Source organism: Equus asinus, chromosome X, assembly GCF_041296235.1.
Source record: "Equus asinus isolate D_3611 breed Donkey chromosome X, EquAss-T2T_v2, whole genome shotgun sequence".
Taxonomy (NCBI): Eukaryota; Metazoa; Chordata; class Mammalia; order Perissodactyla; family Equidae; genus Equus; species Equus asinus.
Window position 1 is genome coordinate 51,369,337 of NC_091820.1, and position 22,209 is coordinate 51,391,545.

At 34.3% G+C, this 22,209-nt stretch overlaps 1 protein-coding gene across 3 annotated transcripts in view; it reads left to right on the plus strand.

The window, feature by feature from the left end:
* ZC3H12B (zinc finger CCCH-type containing 12B) overlaps positions 1 to 22,209 on the plus strand; it is a 413,516-nt gene that overhangs the window by 237,569 nt on the left and 153,738 nt on the right. For 2 of the 3 annotated variants that reach the window (XM_070502317.1, XM_070502315.1), the window contains exons 2-3: positions 5,453 to 5,651; positions 6,984 to 7,089. The gene's annotated coding sequence lies outside the window, so the exon portion shown is untranslated. The remainder of the gene's footprint in view (positions 1 to 5,452; positions 5,652 to 6,983; positions 7,090 to 22,209) is intronic. The other variant, XM_070502316.1, reaches the window with a different exon arrangement.

The window sequence follows — 22,209 nt, forward strand, 5'->3', positions numbered from 1 at the left end:
CAGACCGAGACTCCAGGCCAGCTCCCATGAACCTAGGCTCTAGGCTGGCTCCCAGGGCCCCAGGCTCCTGACTTGCCACAAGCTGCAGGCTGGTACCCATATTCCCAGACTCCTGGCCTGACTCAGGGACAGGAAAATCCCCATAGCCTCAAGCTCCATACTGGCCTCTACAGTCCCAATATTCAGGCCTGCACCAATGCCAGGCCAACTCCCATGGACCCAGTCCCCAGGCTGGCCCCTGTAGACTCAGGCACCTGGTCGTCTGACCTAATGCCAGTTCAGCCTCCATGACACCAGGCTTCAGGCTGGCACTTGTGGCCCAAGGCTCCAGACCAGCCCCTGAAGTCCTAGGCTTCATCCCCACACCAGCACTAAGCCAGCCCCTGTGGCACCAGGTGCAAGGCCAGTGCACAGACTCTCCAGGACAGCCCCTGCATCCCCAAACTCCTGGCTCACACCATTGCCATACTTGCCCCTGTGGACCCAGCTTCCAGTAGAACAAGGTTCCATGCCCGCTCCAGTAGACCCAGAGCCCAGGCTTGCCCCAGTAGACCTCAACACCAGGCCTGCCGCTATGGAACCATGATTCAGGACTGCTGCCATGGACTGAAACTCAAGGCCCACTTCAGCATCAGGCTGGCCCAGGATCTAAGCACCCCCTCGGGTCCTAGGCTTCAGGCTCAACACCACAGTTCCACACTAGGCCTGCCTTTGTGGGTGCAAGCACCAAGCCTGTCCCCAGTGGACCCAGGCTCCAGGCCCACCCCTGTGAACAAAGGCACTAGTCCTGTCCCCACAGACTCAGTTTCCAGGCCTACTCCAGTGGTCCCTGGTGCCTAGTCAATTCCCATGGATCAAGGATTCAGGCCCACCCAGGCAGACCCAGGTCCCAGGCCCAACACCACAAACTCAAGCACCAGGCCTGCCAGTGGGCTCAGGTGATAGGACCAGCTTCATGGACCCAGGCTCCAGGATCACCTCTGCAGACTCAGGCACTAGATCTGACCACCTACTGACCCAAACACAAGACTGGCCAGGCCAAGGATTCCAGCATCAAGCCCACCTACAGACAAGGTGGCCCACCCAGAATCTGGTCAGGGTGACTGGTGAAGGCCTTTACCTGCCAAAGTGAGTCTGTAAAGACTAGGAGAGGTGCCTACATCTTGAAATATTCTGACACTAACACAAAGCCATATGGATCATGAATAATTAAAGAAACACAACACCACCAAAACTGATCAATAAAACAAGAATAACCAACCCTATAGAAATGGAGATCTACTAACTGCCTGACAAAAAATTCAAAATAATCCTCTTAAAGAAGCCCAGTGAGCCTCAGAAAAATACAGATAGATGACTAAATGAAATCACGAGAACAATACATGAACAAAATGTGAAGTTTAACAAAGAGGAACCATAGAACAGAATAAAACAGAAATTTCTGGAGCTGAAAAACACAATGATGGAACTGAAAAATTTTTACACAGCTTCAGCAGAAAGCTTGATCAAGCAGAAGGAAGAATCAGTGAGCTCAAAGACAGATCATTTGAAATTACCCAGTTAGAAGAACAAAAAGAAAAAAGAATAAAGAAAGCCTGTGGGACTTATGAGATACCATAAACAGAAAGAGTATATGCATTATGGGAGTCCCAGAAGGAGCAGAGAAAGAGAAACAGGGAAGAAAACTTATTTAAAGAAATAATGACAGAAAACTTCCCTAATCTGGAAATGGAAATGAACGTCCAGATTCATAAGGCCCAAAGAACTCCAAATAGATGAAATACAAAGAGATATTAACCAAGAAATATAATCAATTTCTCAATAGGCAAAAGTAAGGGGAGAATTTTGAAAACAGCAAGAGTAAAGCAACTTGTCATAAACAAAGGAACCCCGATAAGATTATCATGAGATTTTTCAACAGAAATCTTGCAGGCCAGCAGAGACAGATGATATATTCAAAGTGCCAAAAGAAAAAAAAACTGCCAACCAAGAAACTACAGCTGCCAAGACTGCGTTCAGAAATGAAAGAGAGAGAATAACTTTCCCAGACAAAGAAAAAATGTGTAATTTCATCACCACTAGACCTGCCTTACAAGAAATACTAAAGAGAGTTATTCAAGTTGAAATGAAAGGATGCTAACAACATGAAAACATGTGAAAGTATAAAACTCACTGTCAAGGTAAGGATATAGTCAAATTCAGAATACTCTAATACTGTAATGGTGGTGAGTAAATCACCTTTTACTCTGGTATAAAAGTTAAAACCCAAAAGTATTAAAAATAACTATAGCTACAATGTTTTTTAATGTATATAACGTATATGAAAGATGTAAATTGTGACAACAATAACAAAATATGAGAGGAGGGGAAGTTAAAGTGTAGAGTTTTGTATGTAGTTGATTTTAAGCTGTTATCTATCATCTTAAAATAGAATGTTATAACTATAACATGTTTTATGTTAGCCTCATTTTAACCACAAATTTCAAACGACCTGGAAAAGATAAACATAACATAAAGAGAAAGGTACCATTCCAAAAAGTAAATCAAAGAGGAACACAGCTAGTGAAGAAGAAACAAAATAATGTCAAAACAATTGGAAAAAAGATTAACAAAATGACAGTAGTAAATCCTTACTTATCAATAATTACTTTAAATATAAATGGATTAAATTATCCAATCAAAATACACAAGGTTACTAATTGAAATGAAAACAAGATCCAACAATAGTCTGCCCACAAGAGACTCTGTTTAAGGACACATGTAGGTTGAAATAGAAAAAGATATTTCATGCAAATAATGACCAAAAGAGAGCATGGGTGGCTATATTTATATCAGACAAAATAGACTTTAAGTTAAAAACTGTCAAAAGAGTTAAATAATGTTACTATTTTATGATAAAGGGGTTAATTCATAAACAAGATGTAAATATTGTAAATATAAATGCACCCAATATCAGTGCACCTAAATATTTAAAGGAAATGTTCCAGGACTGAAGGGAGAAATAGCAATACAATAATAGTGGAGGATCCAACTTCAACAATGGATTTATCATCTAGACAGAAAATCAATAAGGAAACAGCAGATTTGAACAAGAAAGAATGAAGAAAACCTATGGGACTTATGAGATATCATAAACAGAAACAATATATGCATTATAGGAGTCCCAGAAGGAGCAGAGAAAGAGAAAAGGGGCAAAAATCTTATTTAAAGAAATAATGAAGATTCAATATAGAACATTTATTCAATGTAGAAGATTCATTCAATATAGAATAGACCTAAAAGATATATACAGATCATTCCATCCAACAGTAGTAGAATATGCATTCTTCTCAAGTGCACTTGGGATATGCCCCAGAAGAGATCAAAAGAAAAATAAAAAATTATCTTGAGACAAATGAAAGTGGAAACCCAATATGCCAAAACTTATGTGATGTGTTAGAAGCAGTTTTGAGAGTAAGTTTATAGCAATAAATGCCTATATGATGAGAAAAGAACCATCTCAAATGAACAACCTAACTTTAAACCCCAAGGACCAGAAAAACTAAACTTAAAGTTGGCAGAAAAAAGGCAATTATAAAGATCAGAGCAGAAATACATGAAATAGAAACTAGAAAAATCAATGAAAATAAGGGTCAGGTTTTGAAAAGATAAAATTGGCAAAGCTTTATAAAGTTAGACTAAGAAAAAAGAGAGAAGACTCAGATAAATAAAATTAGAAATGAAAACAGACATTATATCTGATACTAAAGAATTACAAGGGATCATAAGAAACTACTATGAATGTGTATATGCCAACAAATTGGATAACATATAAAAAATGATATGCTCCTAGAAATATACAACCTATTTTTCAAGAATTAATTATAGAAAAATAGAAACTCTGAACAGACCAATAAAGAGTAAGGAGATTTAATCAGCAATCAAAAATCTCCCAATAAATAAAATCCCAGCAGATGATGACTTTACTCTTGAATTCTACCAAACATTTAAAGGGGAATTAACACCAATAAAAGTACTTCTTAAACTCTTCCAAAAATTGAAGAGGAGGGAACACTTCCAAACTCATTTTAAAGGTCAGAATTATTCTCATACCAAAGCCAAACAAAGACACTACAGGAAAAGAAAATTACAGGCCAAAACTCTTATAAACATTGGTGAAAAAATCCTCAACAAAAGACTAGCAAACCGAATACAATAGTACATTAATAACATCATACATCATGATCAATGGTGGGATTTATCCCTGGGATGCAAGGATGGCTCAACATACACAAATCAGTAAATGTGATATACCACATGATAAGAATGAAGGATAAAAATCAGATGATCAACTCAATCAATTCAGAAAAAGCATTTGACAAAATTCAACATCCATTTATGATAAAAGCTCTCAACAAAGTGGGCATAAAGGGAACGTACTTCAACATAATAAGGGTCATATATGACTAGCCCACAACTAACATCATACTCAATAGTGTAAAACTGAAAACTTTTCCTCTAACACCAGGAACAAGACAAGAATCCCCACTCTCACAACTTCTATTCAGTGTAGTAGTGGAATTTTAACCAGAGCAATTAGGTGAGAAAAATAACTAAAAGTCATCCAAATCCAAATCGAAGTAAAATTGTCTCTCTTTGTAGATGACATGATCTCATAGATAAAAATCCCCAAATACTCCTCCCAAAAAACTGCTACAATAAACTTGTTCAGTAAAGTTGCAGGATACAAAATCAACATGCAAAATTCAGTTATATTTCTATACATTAACAACAAACTATTTGAAAAAGAAATTATGAAAACAATTCCATTTACAATAGCATAAAAACAATAAAATAGGAATCAATTTAACCAAGGAAATGAAAGATCTGTACCCTGAAAACTATAAAACATTGATGAAGGAAATTGAAGAAGACACAAACAAGTGGAAAGATATCCTGTGTTCATGGATCAGAAGAATTAATATTGTTTAAATGCCCATACTATTAAAAATAATCTATGAATCAATGCAATCTCTACTAAATTCCAATGGGATTTTTGACAGAAATATTTTTAAAAATCCTAAAATTTATATGGAGCCACAAAAGACTACAAAAAGCCAAAGCAACCTTGAGAAAAAAACAACATAACTATAGTTAACACTGCTGTATGGATATTTGAAAGTTGCTACAACTAAATCCTAAAAGTTCTCATCACAAGGGAAAAACATCTTTTTGGTAACTAAATTAGGTGATGGATGTTAACTTATTGTGGTAATCATTTCTCAATATATGTAGATCAAGTCATTATTCTGTACACTTAAACTTACACAGTGGGGTATGTCACTTATATCTCAATTAAAAAAATTAAAAGTAAAATTATCTTATGATCCATCAATCCCACTGCTGTGTATGTATCCAAATGAAATCAAATTAGTATCTTGAAGAGATATCTGCACTTTCATGTTTATTGCAGCTTATTCACAATAGCCAGGATATGGAAACAACTCAAGTGTCTGTTGACAGATGAATGGATAAAGAAGATTTGGTGTATATATATATACAATGGAATACTATTCAGCCATGAGAAAGAAGGAAATCCTGTCATTTGCAACAACCTGGATGATCCTGGAGGATGTTATGCTAAGTGAAATAAGGCAGACAGAGAAAGTCAGGTACTATATGATCTCACTTACATGTAGAATCTATAAAAAAAAATTAAAAAGTTGAACTCATAGAAGCAAATATTAGACTGGTGGTTACTACAGACTGGGAGGAGGTAGGGGAACTGGAAAGATGTTGGTCAAAGGGTGCAAAGTTGTGGTTATGTAGGATCATTAAGTCTAGTGAACTAATGTACAGAAATGATGATTATATTTAATAATACTATGTTGAATACTGGAAATATGCTAAGAGAGTAGATTCCAGATGATCTCATCACAAAAAATGGTAATTATGTGAGATATATTAGACTGTAGTAATCATTTCACTGTGGATATGTATATCAAATAATCATGTTGTACACCTTAAATATATACAATTCTTATTTAAAAATATATCACTTTTTAAAACAAAGAATGAAATTCTGATACATGTTACAATATGGATGAACTTTGAAGAAAATAAGCTAAGTGAAATCAGCCAGACCCAAAAAGACAGATATTGTATGATTCTACTTATATGAGGTACACAGAGGAGTCAAATTCATAGGGACAGAAGTAGAATGGTGGTTACCAAGGGTTGAGGAAGAGATGAATGGAGAGTTATTGTTTAATGGACACAGAGTTTCAGTATGGAATGGTGAAAAGTTTCTGGAAATGAATAGTGTTGATAGTTTCACAATAATGTGAATGTACTTAATGTGACTGAACTGTACTCTTAAAAATGATAAAAATGAGAGCCAATCTGATTTCCTAGTGGTTAAAGTTCAGCACACTCTGCTTCAGTGGCCCAGGTTCAGTTCCTGGGTGCAGAACCACAGCACTCATCAGTCAGTAGCCATGCTGTGGCAGCGGCTTACATTGAAGAACTAGAAGGACTTACAAGTAGGATATACAGCTATGTACTATGGCTTTGGGGAGAAAGAGAAAAAAAAGAGGAAGATTTGCAGAAGATGTTAGCTCAGGGTGAATCTTTCCCAGAAAAAAAAACTGTATTAGAAAAAAACAATTAAAATAGTAATTTTTGTTGTATATATTTTTCCACAATAAAAATACTAAAATTAGAAGTCTCTTAGGAAACTTAAGTCAACAGTGGTTTAAATCTTCAAAAATATCAGTATCAGTGCATAGTAAAATTCTTAGTATAAGAGTGGGGTGTTTTGTATACCAAAATATGACAAATTTGTTCCATGTGATCATAATAACTGAAATATTTTTTAAAATAATAGAATAACTGCTTTTAACCTACTTATAAAAATATTCCAAGTTTACAGATAACTTGTTTGATATTTCTAGATGTTCTTCATTCTCTGAGGTAAACATTTTTTTTTTTTTTACAAAATACAGGTATTTTCAACACTTGCTCTCTTCTGAATCATGTTTTCTGTCCTATCATTCAGTCGTGACTCTCCCGAAAAGAAGTTTTTAGGCAAGAAGTCCTGATTGCTAAGCAGTGAGTATCAAAAGCTTTAACTCTTAAATTTATAAGGTATATTTTTCATTATTTAAATTATAATAATAATCCAATACAATCAAAATTCTAATTTGACAGCATGAGCCTGTGTTTGAAAGCTTGAGTTCAAATTTGAATAAGTGGAAACAGTTTTTTCAATGTCTTTTGATGATTTAATATATAAAGTTTATGGATACAAATTATTTCAGGAATTATTCAGTATAGTGTCCTGAATATGCTTGGCATTTTCCTTCATTGTAGGTATGTATGTTTAAAAATACTGTCTTCACCTTTCTGTCACCTCATGAATAGGTTTTCTGAATCTGTAAGATTGTTACAATAATACTTACCCTTTTTATATAATTTATAATTTATATAATTTTCATATTCAGTATCTAGTTTGATTTCAACCTCACAACACCTAAGGAAGGTAGGGAAGTTTTTCTGACCTCTTTTTGTTTACTGAGAGACCTGAACCTTAAAGGGGTTAACCTGCTTAGGATCTATGGATTGTTAGGGAGTTAAGATCTTCCAGCCTGGCCTTTTTCTATTATAAATGAGTAAGCTGAGGCCCAAAGAAGTCACACAGCTGAAGAAGTCATTTCCTTGGTAACATAGTTATTTATTGCAGGTCTGGGACTAGAATATGTCTCCTAAATCCTAGCCTAACATGCTTGACAGAACCCAAATGCTGTCTCTAAATAGTAGTTGTAGATTAGAAAGTGCTTATACTTTATTAATTTCCTAAAAATCTTCTGTATTGAAGAAGTTAAGTAGATCAGAACATATACAAACTTTAGTTTTAAACTACTTAACTTAGTACATAAGAACAAATATTCATTCAGCAAACATTTACTGAGTGCGTAATATGTATCAGAACAATACTAAATGCCATGGATAAAAGATAAATAAGACACTGCCCCATTCTAAATATAAACTCCACATTTACAATTTAGTGGGTAGGTAAACACATAAATAACTGTAGAGCTCTGTATTAGTTTTCTATTGCTGTGTAAGTAATTAGCACAAATTTAGCAGCTTAAAACAGCACACATGTATTATCTTACAGTTTCCATGGGTCAGGAATCTGGCCATAGCTTAGCAGAGTGCTCTGCTTAAGGTCTCACAAGGCTGCAATCAAGCTGTCTGCTGGGGCTGTGGTCTCTTCTGAGGCTCAGCACCCTCTTCTAAGCTTATGTGATTGTTAGCAGAGTTAATTTCTTTGCACCTGTAGAACTCATGGAAGATTGCTTCTTCAAAACCAGCAGGAAGGAATGTCTTTGATCCTTTAAGTCTCTGACCTCTAGATCCTATTTTAAAGAACACCTGATTAGGTAAGGCCCACCCAGAGTGTCTCTCTTTTAATTAACTCAAAGTCAACTGATTAGGGACTTTAGAGATATCTGAAAATATCCCTTCACTTTTGCCATATGATATAACCTAATCATGGGAAGGGCATACATCATATTCACTGGACCTGTCCACAATCAAGAAAAGGGGATTATACTGGACATTTACACCAGGTGCATAAATCTGGGAGCCAACTTACAATTCTGCCTACCACAGTTGCAATCAACTTAAAAATTGACTTTAACTCTAATAAACAAAGTTTATTTAACACAAGTTTATTTTTGAGTAATAGCTTTACTTTTGAGTCTTAAATGTATCAATGAAACTCAGCAAATTTTATGTTAAAATTTTATTGTTTTAATTACAAAGGACTGTAGAAATACACTTTTACAAAAATTCAGGCATTAAGGATAAAGGTAAAGTTTCCTACACCATCACCCACAATTCTAGTCCCTTCCCCAGAGGAAACCACTGTTAATAGTTTAGTGTATATCGTTTCAGACTTTTACTCATGCGTTTTTAAATGCATGTATACCTGTAAAAATGTATATTATCATTTTATGCATTAGTAGTATATGACTAAGATCATACTGAAAATATCATTTTCCATTTTGTCTTTTACACAGCAATATGTCTTTATTTTGTCTATCCAGCACAGATAATTTTACTTAATTATTTTTAAACTATTACTTAATTTTCCATAACATGGAGATACCATAGTTGATTTTTCCATTTCCCATTGTGGACTTTTGGTTTGTAATTTTTCACAATATCAAGTACTGCTCCAGTGAGTATCATTTTGTAGGATTGCTTTTGCTTATGTTTCAGTGTTTCCCTAAGGTAGATAGCATTAAGTGAAACTGTTGGGTCATAGGAATGCACTTATATTTTTTCTACACTGTACTAAGTTAATCAGTATTCATATCCACTCCTTTTTGTGTTCTTGGACTGTGGTCTCATTTTTATTTTTATAACTCAGATGGGCATAGCTTGGTATGATTAATCACCCTTGTCAATTCAAACACTTCCCTCATTTTGTGCATATCTTTGCATATCCCTTTTATTTGTCATCTCCTGTCTTATTCACTTTTCCCACCTTCTTTTGAGCACGTTCCCCCATGTATTATATAAATAGTTTCCTTTGTATATTTACTTACATAATCACAAAACATACCATTTTATTTTGCTATTTAAAATTATGTAAACAATATTTGCTGTACTTATTCTTTTGCACTCAATAACTTTTTGTTTTATTGAGGTATAATTTATATATACTGAAATTTGCCCATTTTAGGTATACAGTTCTATGAATTATAAAAAAACACACAGTGGTGCAATGGCCACCATAATCAAGGTGTAAATTAGTTATGTCACTTCCAAAAGTGTCCTCATGCCACTTTGTATTCATCTCATCACTTTACCCCCATCCCCTAGAAACCACCAATCTTTTCTCCAGTACTACAATTTTGTCATTTCCAGAATGTCATATAACTGGAAGCATATAGGGTGTAGTTTTTTGAGTCTGGCTTCTTTTACTTTGGCTCATGCTTTTGAGATTCACTTGTGTTGTTTCAAGTATTAGTAGTTTATTCTTCCTTTTTATTGATGAGTAGTATTTTATTGTGTGGATATATCCCAATTTGTTTCTCTATTCACCAATTGAGGGACATTTGGACTATTTCTAAATTTTGGTGATTATGAGGAAAGCTGCTGTAATCATCCACATATAGAGTTTTATAAGGATAAGTGTCTTCATTTCTCTTAGGTAAATATCTAGGAGTAGGATTATGAGGTAAGTGTATGTTGAACTTTATAAAAATACTTCCAAACTGTTTTCTAAAATGACTGAACCATTTCATATTCACAACAGCAATGTGTGAGAGTTCCAGTTATTCTGCATTCTTGCCAAACTCTAATTATATCAGTGCTTTTTATTTTAGTCACTCTAATAGTGATGCAACGGAATTTCATTGAATTCTTGTTTGCATTGCCCTAAACATCAGTGATGTTGAACATCTTTTTGTGAGCTTAATTTCCATTTGCATATATTCTTTGGTAAATTGTTCAAAACTTTTGCTCATTTTTCAATGCTGTTTTCTTTTTTATTATTGCATTTTGAGAGTTCTGTATATAGTCTAAGTACAAACACTTTATGAGACATGTGTTCTGCACATTTTTGCCCCAGTTCATGGATTGTTATTTCATTTTCATAGCAGTGTATTGCAAAGAGCAGGAGGGTTTCTTTTTACTAGACTTTTTTTAGAGCAGTTTTAAGGTTACATAAAAATTCTGTAAAAATGTAGAGAGTTCTCTTAAAATACCTAGGAATAAATTTAAACAAGGTGGTAAAAGACCTATACACTGAAAACCATAAGACATTATTGAAAGAAATCAAAGAAGACATAAACAAATGGAAAAATATTCCATGCTCACAGATTAGATGAATAAACATAGTTAAAATGTCCATATTACCTAAAGCAATCTACATATTCAGTGTAATCCCAATGACGTTCTTCATGAAAATAGAAGAATCCTAAAATTTATGTGGAACAACAAAAGGCCCCAAACAGCCAAAGCCATCCTGAGAAAAAAGAACAAAGCTGGAGGCATCACAATACCTGACTTCAAAATACACTACAAAGCTCTAGTAATTGAGACTCCATGGTACTGGCAGAAAAAGTGACACCCAGATCAATGGAACAGAATTGAGAGCCCAGAAATAAAACGACATGTCTATGGACAGCTAATCTTTAACAAAGGAACCAAGAACATACAATGGAGAAAGGAAAGTCTCTTCAATAAATGGTGTTGGGAAAACTGGACAGCCACATGCTAAAGAATGAAAGTAGACTATTATCTTACACCATACACAAAGAGTAATTCAAAATTGATTAAAGCCTTGAATGAAAGACCTGAAACCAGAAAACTCCTAGAAGAAAATATAGGTAGTACACTCTTTGACATCAGTCTTAGCAGTATCTTTTCAAATACCATGTCTTTTCAGGCAAAGGAAACATAAGAAAAAATAAACAAATGGAACGGCATCAGATTAAAATGCTTATGCAAGGCAAAGGAAACCATCAAAAAAAGGAAAAGACGACCCACCATCTGGGAGAAAATATTTGCAAATCATATATCTGACAAAGGATTAATTTCCAAAACATAAAGAACTCATACAACTCAAGAACAAAATAAGAAAACAATTAAAAAATGGGCAGAGGAGGGGGCTGACCCTGTAGCATAGTGGTTGAGTTCGGCATGCTCTGCTTTGACAGCCCAGGTTCACAGGTTCAGATCTCGGGTGTGGACCTCCACCACTCGTCAGTCATGCTGTGGTGGGGACCCACATATAACGTGGAGTAAGATTGGTACAGATCTTAGCTCAGGCCTAATGTTCTTAAAGTGAAAAAAGAGGAAGATTGGCAACAGATACTAGCTCAGGGCGAATCTTCCTCAGAAAAAAAATTGGCCGAAGATATGAACAGACATTTTTCCAAAGAAGATATACAGATGGCCAACAGGCACATGAAAAGATGTTCAACATCACTAATCATTAAGGAAATGCAAATCAAAACTACAATAAGATATCACCTCACGCTAGTCAGAATGGCTCTAATTAACAATACAAGAAATAAATGTTGCAGAGGATATGGAGAAAAGGGAACCCTCATACACTGCTGGTGGGAATGCAAAATGGTGCAGCCATTATGAAAAATAGTCTGGAGATTTCTCAAAAATGTAAAAATAGGCATGCTATATATTCCAGCTATCCCACTACTGGGTATTTATCCAAAGAACATGAAATCAATAGTTCAAAGAGACTTATGCATCCTATGTTCACTGCAGCATTATTCAAAATAGCCAAGATGTAGAAGCAACCCAAGCACCCATCAATAGATGAATGGATAAAGAAGATCTGGTGTGTACGTATATATTGGAACACTACTCAGCCATAAAAAGGACAAAATCGTCCAATTTGCAACAACATGGATGGACCTTAATGGTATTATTTTAAGTGAAATGAGTCAGACAGAGAAACATAACACCACATGGTTTCACTCATATGTGGAAGATAAACACATAGATACAGAGAACAGATTAGTGGTTATCAGAGGAGACTTGACTAGGGGGAGGGTAGAAGGGATAAAAGGGCACATATGTATGGTGACTGATAAAAACTAGACTATTGCTGGTGAACATGATTCAGTCTACACAAAAACTAAAATATAATAATGTACACCTGAACTTTACACAATGTTATAAGCCAGTATGTCCTCAATAAATATGTTTTAAAAATACAAAGTTCTCATACATCTCCTGTCCCTGCACATAGTTCTTTCTATTTTTAATGTGGTTCATTTGTAATAATTAATTTTAAAATATTTATACATTATTAATTGCTCTGAAGTCTCTACTTCAGGCTAGGATTCTCTCTTTGTGTTATACAATTCTGTGGGTTTTGACAAATGTCATCTACCAGTACAGTATCATGCAGAAGAGTTTAACTGTCCTAAAACACCCCTTGGCCCACCTATTCATCCCTCTCCCCTTTCTCCTGAGCCCTGGCAATCACTGATCTTTTCCCTGTCTGCAATTTCCTTTTTCCAGAATGACATATAGTTGGATTCATCCATTATGTAGCTTTTTCAGACTGGCTTCTTTGACTAAGCAAAATGCTTTTAAGGTTCCTCCATGTCTTTTTGTAGTTCACTTATTTTTATCACTAAGTAATACTCCATTTTATGCATGTACAAGTTGTTCTTAAAATTAACCTGTTGAAAGACATCTTGGTTGCTTCCAAGTTTTGGCAATTATGAAAAAAGTAGCTAGAAACATTTGTATGCAAATTTTTGTGTGGATATAAGTTTTTGACTTATTTGAGTAAATACCTAACAATGGGATTCCTGGATCATATGGTAAGCCTATGTTTGGCTTTGTAAGAAACTGACAGTCTTCCAAATTTGGCTCTACCATTTTGCATTCATACCATCAATGAATGAGAGTTACTCTTGCTCCACATCCTTGCTAGCATTTGGCATTTTCCGTGTTTTGCATTTTAGACATTCTAATAAGTGTGTAGTGGTATCTCATTGTTGCTTCAAATTGGCAGTTCCCTAATGATGTATAATGCTGACCATATATCTGACCATGATCAGCTTATTTGCAATCTATATATCTTCTTGATGCAGTGTCCAGATCTTTTGACCATTTTGTAGTTAGGTTGTTTGTTTTTTGGTTGATTACTTTAGAGTTCTTTCTATATTTTGAATACCAGTCCTTTATCATATATGAGATTTGCAAAATTTTTCTCAGTATGTGACTTGTTTTTTCATTTTATTAACAGTATCTATCACAGAGCACAAGTTTGTAATTTTATTGAAGTCCAACCTTAAATTTTCTCTTTCATAGATCATGTTATTGCTATCGTATCCAAAAAGTCATTGCATGGTTCATGGTCACCTAGGTATTCTCCTATTACCTTCTAGAAGTTGTATAGTTTTGTGTTTACACTTACGTCTATGATGCAGTTTTAGTTAATTTTTGTGAAAGGTGTAAGGTCTGTGTCTTGATTCATTTCTTTGCATGCTGATGTCCACTTATTCTAGCACCACTTGTTAAACAGTCTTTTCCACTGACATTTCTTTTCTTCATTGAACTACCTTTGCTCTTTTGTTAATGACCAATGAACTATATTTATGTCACTGTATTTTGGGGCTTTCTATTGTATTCCATTGAAATATTTGTCTATTCTATTTCCAATACCACACTGTTCTGATCACTGTAGTTTTTTGTAAGTCTTGAGGTTGGGTAGTGTCAGTTCTCCAACTTTATTCTTTTTCAGTATTGTATTGGGATTATGTGTCTTTTGACTTTCAACATAAACTGTAGACTCCGTTTGTCCATCAATGGACCCATCAATGGATGAATTGATAAGCAAAATGTCATCTATCCATTAAGTGGAATGTTATTCAAACATTAAACAGGAATAAAATACTGATACATACTACAACATGTACAAACCTTGAAAACCTTATGTTAAATAAAAGAAGCCAGACACAAAAGGTCTGGTATAATTCTATTTTTATGGAAATTCTAGAATAGGCCAATCCATAGAGACAGAAAGGAAATTAGTGATTAGATAGGGCTGGCAGGACACAGCAATGGGGATTGACTACTTAATGTGTATGAGATTGCATTTTTAGGTAATAAACTGTTGTGGGATTAGATGGTGGTATGGTTGCACAACATTGTGAATGTATTAAGAGTCACTAAATTGTATACTTTGAAGTAGCTAAAATGGTGAATTTTAGGTTACGTTAGTTTTACCTCAATTAAAAACATGGCTTTGAAGTAAGGTTAATATTATTGCATGGAGTAGCAGAGTTTTAGAAAAGGCTGAGTACACATAAAGAAACTCTTTATTTTATTTTATTTTTTTAAAGATTTTATTTTTTCCTTTTTCTCCCCAAAGCCCCCCCCCCCCATACATAGTTGTATATTCTTCGTTGTGGGTCCTTCTAGTTGTGGCATGTGGGATGCTGCCTCAGCGTGGTTTGATGAGCAGTGCCATGTCCGCGCCCAGGATTCGAACCAAGGAAACACTGGGCCGCCTGCAGCAGAGCACGCAAACTTAACCACTCTGCCACAGGGCCAGCGCCAAGAAACTCTTCATTTTTAATAAAAATAAGTCTGGTTTTAATGTGCTAGAACTACGTATCTGAATTTACTTCTCTTTGCAAAATATGACGTGGTAACAAAAGTATTTAATGAAACCAAAGTATTTACCTATGTTTTATCGTGAATAGATAAAAGTTGAAGACAAGTTGAAGGACAATATTCTTATTATTCTTGTTCTATGTTTGAGATGTTTGCCTAATCCATATTGAGAACACTGAATTGAACTATTTTTTAAATTTTAATTAAAGATATTTTAAGTATTTTTTGATATTTTTCTTTGGAGATTTCCTTATGTAATAGAACCACATTTACCTTTTTAAAATGTGTAAATGTCTTTTAAGGTAGATGGAGTTTAAGAGATGAGATGAGTGATTACTATGGTAAGTAAAACATAATAAAAAATAAATATGTTGGTGGTATAGAAATATAATCCATTTTAACCCCCAAATCAGCTTACAACCTATTAGTTGCAGAGTGGATTTCCTCATTTAAATAACATCCACTTGTATTTCAGTAGTAATTCAGGGATACTCTAATGCATCTTTTGTGCCCTCGAATTTTCATTAATTTAAAGAACTATATAAACATTTTCAATGCAGCTCATAAGTCAAATTTTGAGAACATTATGTAGAATTTAGCATCAAGGAAACTAAAGAATACAGAAAATATTGCCACATTCTCCTTCATCTGTGGTAATCCTTTTTCTGTCTTTTTCCCACTTTCTATACCCTGAATTAAGCTCTATCTTTTTAGTCATTTATTTAACATCCATCTACTAAGCCCTTAAAATATATGATGCTTTATGGTAACTATTTGGGATACAGAGATAAATAAGATCCAGGGCAATTTTCCAACATTCTTTTCTTTCTCCTCTCTTTCTTCTTTAGCAATATCTTTTATTCCATGACTTTAATAACCATCTATATGTGACAGACATTCACTAGGTCCGATCTTTTTCCCAAACCCCAGGACATTTCCAGTCTTGTATTTCCAATTTCCTGATTGATATCTTTCTGGATGTTTCATTGACACCACAGATTATACATACCTAAAGTGGAATTTATCCTTTATTCCATGATAAATTTTTAAATTTTAACTTTTTAAATTGTAGTAAAATGTACATAATATCAAATTTACTATTTTAACCATTTTTTAGTGTATAGTTCAGTGGCATTATGTTCACATTGTTTTGCAACTGTCAACACTATCCATTTCCAGAACTTTTTCATCATTCCATATTGAAACTCTGTACCCATTAAACTATAATTCCTCATTCCCCTTTCCCCCAACCCTTGATAACCATTGTTCTACTTTCTGTCCCTGTGAATTTGACTACTTTAGGTACATCATATCATACAATATTTGTCCTTTTCAGTATGGCTGATTTCACTTAGCTTACTGTCTTCAGAGTTCACCCATGTTGTAGCATGTATCAGGATTTCATTCCTTTTTAAGATTGAATAATATTTTGCCTGCAAAATAATATCTAATAATAATAAAAGTAATAATTGAGTAATAATATGTCTACAACATTTTGTTTATCTACTCATTGATTAACACTTAGATTGCTTCCTTCCACTTTTTGGCTATTGCGAATAATGCTGCTATCAATATTGGTTTACAAGTATATTTTTGAGTCCCTGCTTTCAACTTTTGGGTATATACCTAGAAGTAAAATTGTTGAATCATATAGTAATTCTATATTTAATTTTGAGGGGAATCACCATCACAGTTTCCATAATACACCATTTTACATTCCCAAATGTACAAGGATTTCAATTTCTCCACATCCTCATCAACACTTACTTTGTTTTATTTTTTTATAGTAGCCATCCTAATGGGTGTGAAGTGGTATTTCATTGTGGTTTTGATTTGCATTTCTCTAATGGTTAGTGATATTGAGCATCATGTGCTTATTGGTCATTTGTGTAACTTCTTTGGGAAAATGTTCAAGTCCTTTGCCCATTCTTTTATATAAGTTGTTTGGTTTTTATGCTGTTGTTGAGTTGTAGGAGTTCTCTATATTTTCTGGATATTAATCCCTTATCAGATATGCAAGTTGCAAATATTTTCTCCCATTCTATGGGTTGCCTTCTCACTCTGTTAATAGTGTCCCTTGATGCAGAATTTTGATGAAATTCAATTTATTTGTTCTTTTGTTGCCTGTGCTTTTAGTGTCATAGTCAAGAAGTTATTGCCAAATCAAACATCATGAAGCTTTTCCCCTATGTTTCTTTCTAAGAGTTTTATAGTTTTAGGCATTACTTTTAGGTCTTTGACTCACTTTGAGTTAAATTTTGTATATGGTATAAGGCAAGGACCTACGCTCATTCTTTTCATATAGATAACCAGTTTTTCCAGCTCCATTTCTTGAAAAGACTATCTTTTTCTCATTGAATGATTTTTGCTTCCTTGACAAAAATCATTTGACCACATATACAAGGGTTTATTTCTGGGCTCTTTATTTTATTCCATTTATCTGTATGTCTGTCTTTTTGCCAATAACACAGCATTTGATTACTGAAGCTTTGTAATAAGTTTTGAAATCAGGAAGTGTGAGACATAGAACTCTGTTTTGTGTTTTCAAGATTATTTTGGCTATTAGAGTCCCTTGAGTTTCTATATGAATTTTAGGATATTTTTCTATTTCTGCAAAAAAAATGCCTATGGAATTTTGATAGAGATTGCATTAAATGTGCAGACTGCTTTGGGTAGTATTGACTTCTTAACAATATTAAGTCTTCTAATCCATGAATCCAAGATGTACTTCTATTTATTTGTGTCTTCTCTAATTTTTTCAAGAATATTTTAAAGTTTTCAATGTACAAGTTTTACAATGCCTTGGTCAAGTTTATTCCTAACTATTTATATCTTTTGATGCTATTGTAAATGAAATAGTTTTCTTAATATCATTTTTGGTTTGTTTATTGCTACTGTATAGAAACACAACTGATTTTTGGCTTTTTGTGTGTCTCTTTTAATTTTATGCCTCATAACAATGCTGAATTCATGTATTAGCTCTAGTCAAGATTATTTTTGTGGATTCTTTAGGGTTTTCTACATGTAAGATCATGTTACATGAAAACATATGTAGTGTTTTACTTCTTTTCCAATTTGGATGTCATTTATTTCTTTTTCTTGCCTAACTGCTCTGGTTGGGACTCCCAAAACAACGTTGAATAGCTATGGGAAAATCAGACATCCTAGTCTTGTTCTTGATCATAGAGGAAAAGCTTTCAGTCTTTCACCATTGAGTATCATGTTAGTTGCAGGTTTTTCATAATTCTCTTTATAATGTTAAGGAAGTTCCATTATATCACTAGTTTTCTGAGCGTTTTTATCATGAAAGGGTGCTGGGTTTCTTCAAATGCCTTTTCTGTGTTGAGATGATCTTGTGGTTTTTTCCCCTTCATTCTATTATTGTAATTTATTATTTTGACTGATTTTTTTATGTTGAAGAAATCTTAAATTCCTGGGATAAATCCCGCTTGATCATGGTGTATAATCATTTTGGTATGCTGCAGGCTTCAGTTTGCTAGTATTTTTTTCAGCACTTTTTTGCACCTATCTTTGTAAGGGATGTTATTCCATAATCTTCTTTCTTGTGGGGCCTTTGTCTATCTTTTGTATCAGGGTCATTCTTGTCTGATAGAATGAATTAGGAAGTATTCTATCCTCTTCTTTTTTTGGAAGAGTTTGAGAAATATTGGTGTTAACTCTTCTTTAAATGTTTGGCAGAATTCAACAGTGATCTCATTTGGACCTAGGCTTTTCTTTGTTGAGCAGTTTTTAGTTACTGATTCAGTCTCTTTGTTATAGATCTGTTCGTATTTTCTATTTCTTCTTGAGTCAGCTTAGGTAGTTAGCATGTTTTAGCAATTTGCCAATTTCAACTAGATTATCAAATTAGTTGGTGTATAGTTGTTCATATCCTCTTACTCTTTTTATTGTGTCTGGTCAATACTAATGTCCCCACTTTCATTTCTGATTTTAGTAGTTTGAATCTTCTTTCTACGTTTCTTTGTCAATCTAGCTAAAGATTTGTCACTTTTGTTGACCTTTTCAAAAAACCAAATTTTACTGTCATTCATTCTCTGTATTGTTTTTATATTCTCTGTTTTATTTATTTCTACTCTATTATTTCCTTTATTCTACTAGCTCAGGTTTAGTTTGCTATCCTTTTTCTAGTTCCTTAGGTGTAAATTTAGGTTATTGAATCACAATCTTTCTCTTTTTGTATGTGTGAGGGAGATTGGCCCTGAGATAACATCTATTGCCACTCTTCCTCTTTTTGCTTGAGGAAGATGGTCCCTGAGCTAACATCCATGCCAATCTTCCTCTACTGTGTATATGGGATGTCACCACAGCATGGCTTGATGAGCCATGAGTAGGTCTATGCCCAGGATCAAAAACTGCAAACCCTGGGCCACCAAAATGGACTGCGTGAACTTAACTACTATGCCACCTGGCCGACCCCACTTTTTTCTTTTTCTTTTTTTTTTTGAGGAAGATTAGCCATGAGCTAACATCTGCCATCAATCCTCCTCTTTTTTGCTGAGGAAGACTGTCCTTGAGCAAACGTCCATGCGCATCTTCCTCTATTTTATATGTGGGATGCCTACCACAGCATGGCTCGACAAGCAGTGCGTCGATCCACACCCAGGATCTGGACCGGCAAACCCCGGGCTGCTGAAGCAGAAGGTGTGAACTTAACTGCTGTGCCACTAGGCCAGCCCCTCTTTCTTCTTTTTTAATGTAGGAGATTACATTTATAAATTTCCTTCTGAGCACTGCTTTCACTGCATCCCATAAGTTTTATGCTCAGCTTTAGTTTTCACTCCTCTCAAAGTATTTTGTAATTTTCCTTTTCATTTCTTCTTTGTCATATTGGTTATTTAATAGTATGTTGTTTAATTTCCATATATTTGTGAATTTCCCAGTTTTCCTTCTATTATTTGTTTCTAGTTTCATTTCATTGAGTTCTGAGAAAATATTTTGTATGATTTTAATCTTGTAAATTTGATTTCCTGAGATTTGTTTTATGCCTACCATATGGTGTATCACAGAGAATGTTCCATGTGCACATAAGAATGTATATTCTACTGTTTTTTGTCAAATGTTTTATATATATTTGTTTAATTGGTTTATAGTGTTGTTCAAGTCTTCCATTTTCTTATCAGCCTTCTGTCTAGTTCTATCCATTAGGGAAAGTTGTCTATGAAGTCTTCAAATATGATATTATAAAACTGTGTTTCTCCTCTCAATTATGTTGGGTTTTGCTTCATATATTTTGGAGACTCTCATCCTAGATGCACATATGTTTATAATTATGATCTATTATTGAAGAATTGACCCTTTTATCAATATATAATGTCCTTTTTTTCTCTTATAATAATTTTTGTCTTACAGTCTATTTTTTCTCATAATATTATAGCTATCCCAGCACTCTTTTGGTTACTATTTACAGAGACTATCTTTGCCCATGCTTTAAATGTCAATGTATTTATGTCTTAAAATCTAAACTGAGGTTCTTATAGATGGCATATAGTTGATCATGATGTTTTTATCTGTTCCATCAATCTGTGCCTTTTAATTGGAGAGTTTGCTCCATTCACAAAGTAACTATTGATATAAAAAAAATTCTGTCATTTTACTGTTTACTAAATGTCTAACTTTTCTCCTCAGTTTTTCTATTACTGCCTTCTTTTGTGTTTTTCTTTTCAAGCATGCTGCTTGTTGTATTCCCTTCTTATTTCCTCTTGTGTATATATATTTTTTCTTAGCGTATAGCCTCAGAATTAAAATTAACACCTTAAATTATAGCTATCAACCTTAAATTAATACCAACTTTTCTTCAATTGTATACAAAATATCTACTCCTGTACATCTTCATCCTCTTCCTCTTTACATTGTTATTGTCCTGAATAACATGATTATATATTGTGTGCCCACTAACATAGATTTAGAACTATTGTTTTATGCATTGGCCTTTTAAATTATATAGGAACAAAAAGAAGAGTTACAAACTAAAAATGAAATACTACTGAATTTTATATTTACCTTTGTAGCTACATTTACTGTTTTTCTTAATTTTATCATTTAGTGTTGAGTTATTCTATATTATCCTTTTGTTCCAACCTGAATAACTCCTTTTAGAAATTTTTGTAGGGTAGGTCTATTACTGGTGATGAACTCCCCCTGTCAAGTTTTGGTTTATCTGGGAATGCCTTAATTTTTCCTTCAATTTTCAATGAAGTTTTTCCCAGATATAAAATTCTTGGGGTCAGCCCCATGTCCGAGTGGTTAAGCTCATGCACTCTGCTTTGGCGGCCTGGGGTTTCACCAGTTTGGATCCTGGGCATGGGCCTGGCACCACTCATCAGGCCATGCTGAGGTGGCGTCCCACATTGCACAATCGGAAACACTCACAACTAGAATATACAACTATGTACTGGGGGGCTTTGGGGAGAAGAAGAAGAAAGAAAGGAAAAAGGATTCTTGTTTGACAATTTATTTCTTTCAGTACTTTAAATATGTCATTCCACTTCCTTCTGGCCTCCACCATGTCTGAAGAGAGGTTGGCCAATAAACTTATTGAGGGCCACTTACATATAATGAGTCACTTCTCTCTGCTGTCAAAATTCTTTGTGTTTGGCCTTCAACAATTTGACTATAATATGTTTCATGTAAATTTCTTTGATTTTTATTCTGCTTAGAGTCCATTAAGCTATTTGGACATGTAGAATCATGTATTTTATTACATTTGGAAAGCTTTGTCCATTATTCATTGAAATATTCTCTTTCTAATCCTTTCTCTCTCTTCTCTCCTTCTGGGACTCCAAATATGTCTTATGTTGCTATGCCTGATAGTATCCTACAAGTCTCTGGCTCTGTCCATTTTTATTCATTCTTTTTCTTTCTGCTCCTCAAACTAGATAATCTGAATTGACCCATCTTCATGTTTGCTGATTCTTTTTTCTGCCTGCTCAAATCTGCTGAGTCTCTATTGATATTTTAATTACAGTTACGGTTTTCTCATCTCTATAAATTCTGTTGTGTTCCTTTTTACAATTTGTATTTTTATTGATATTT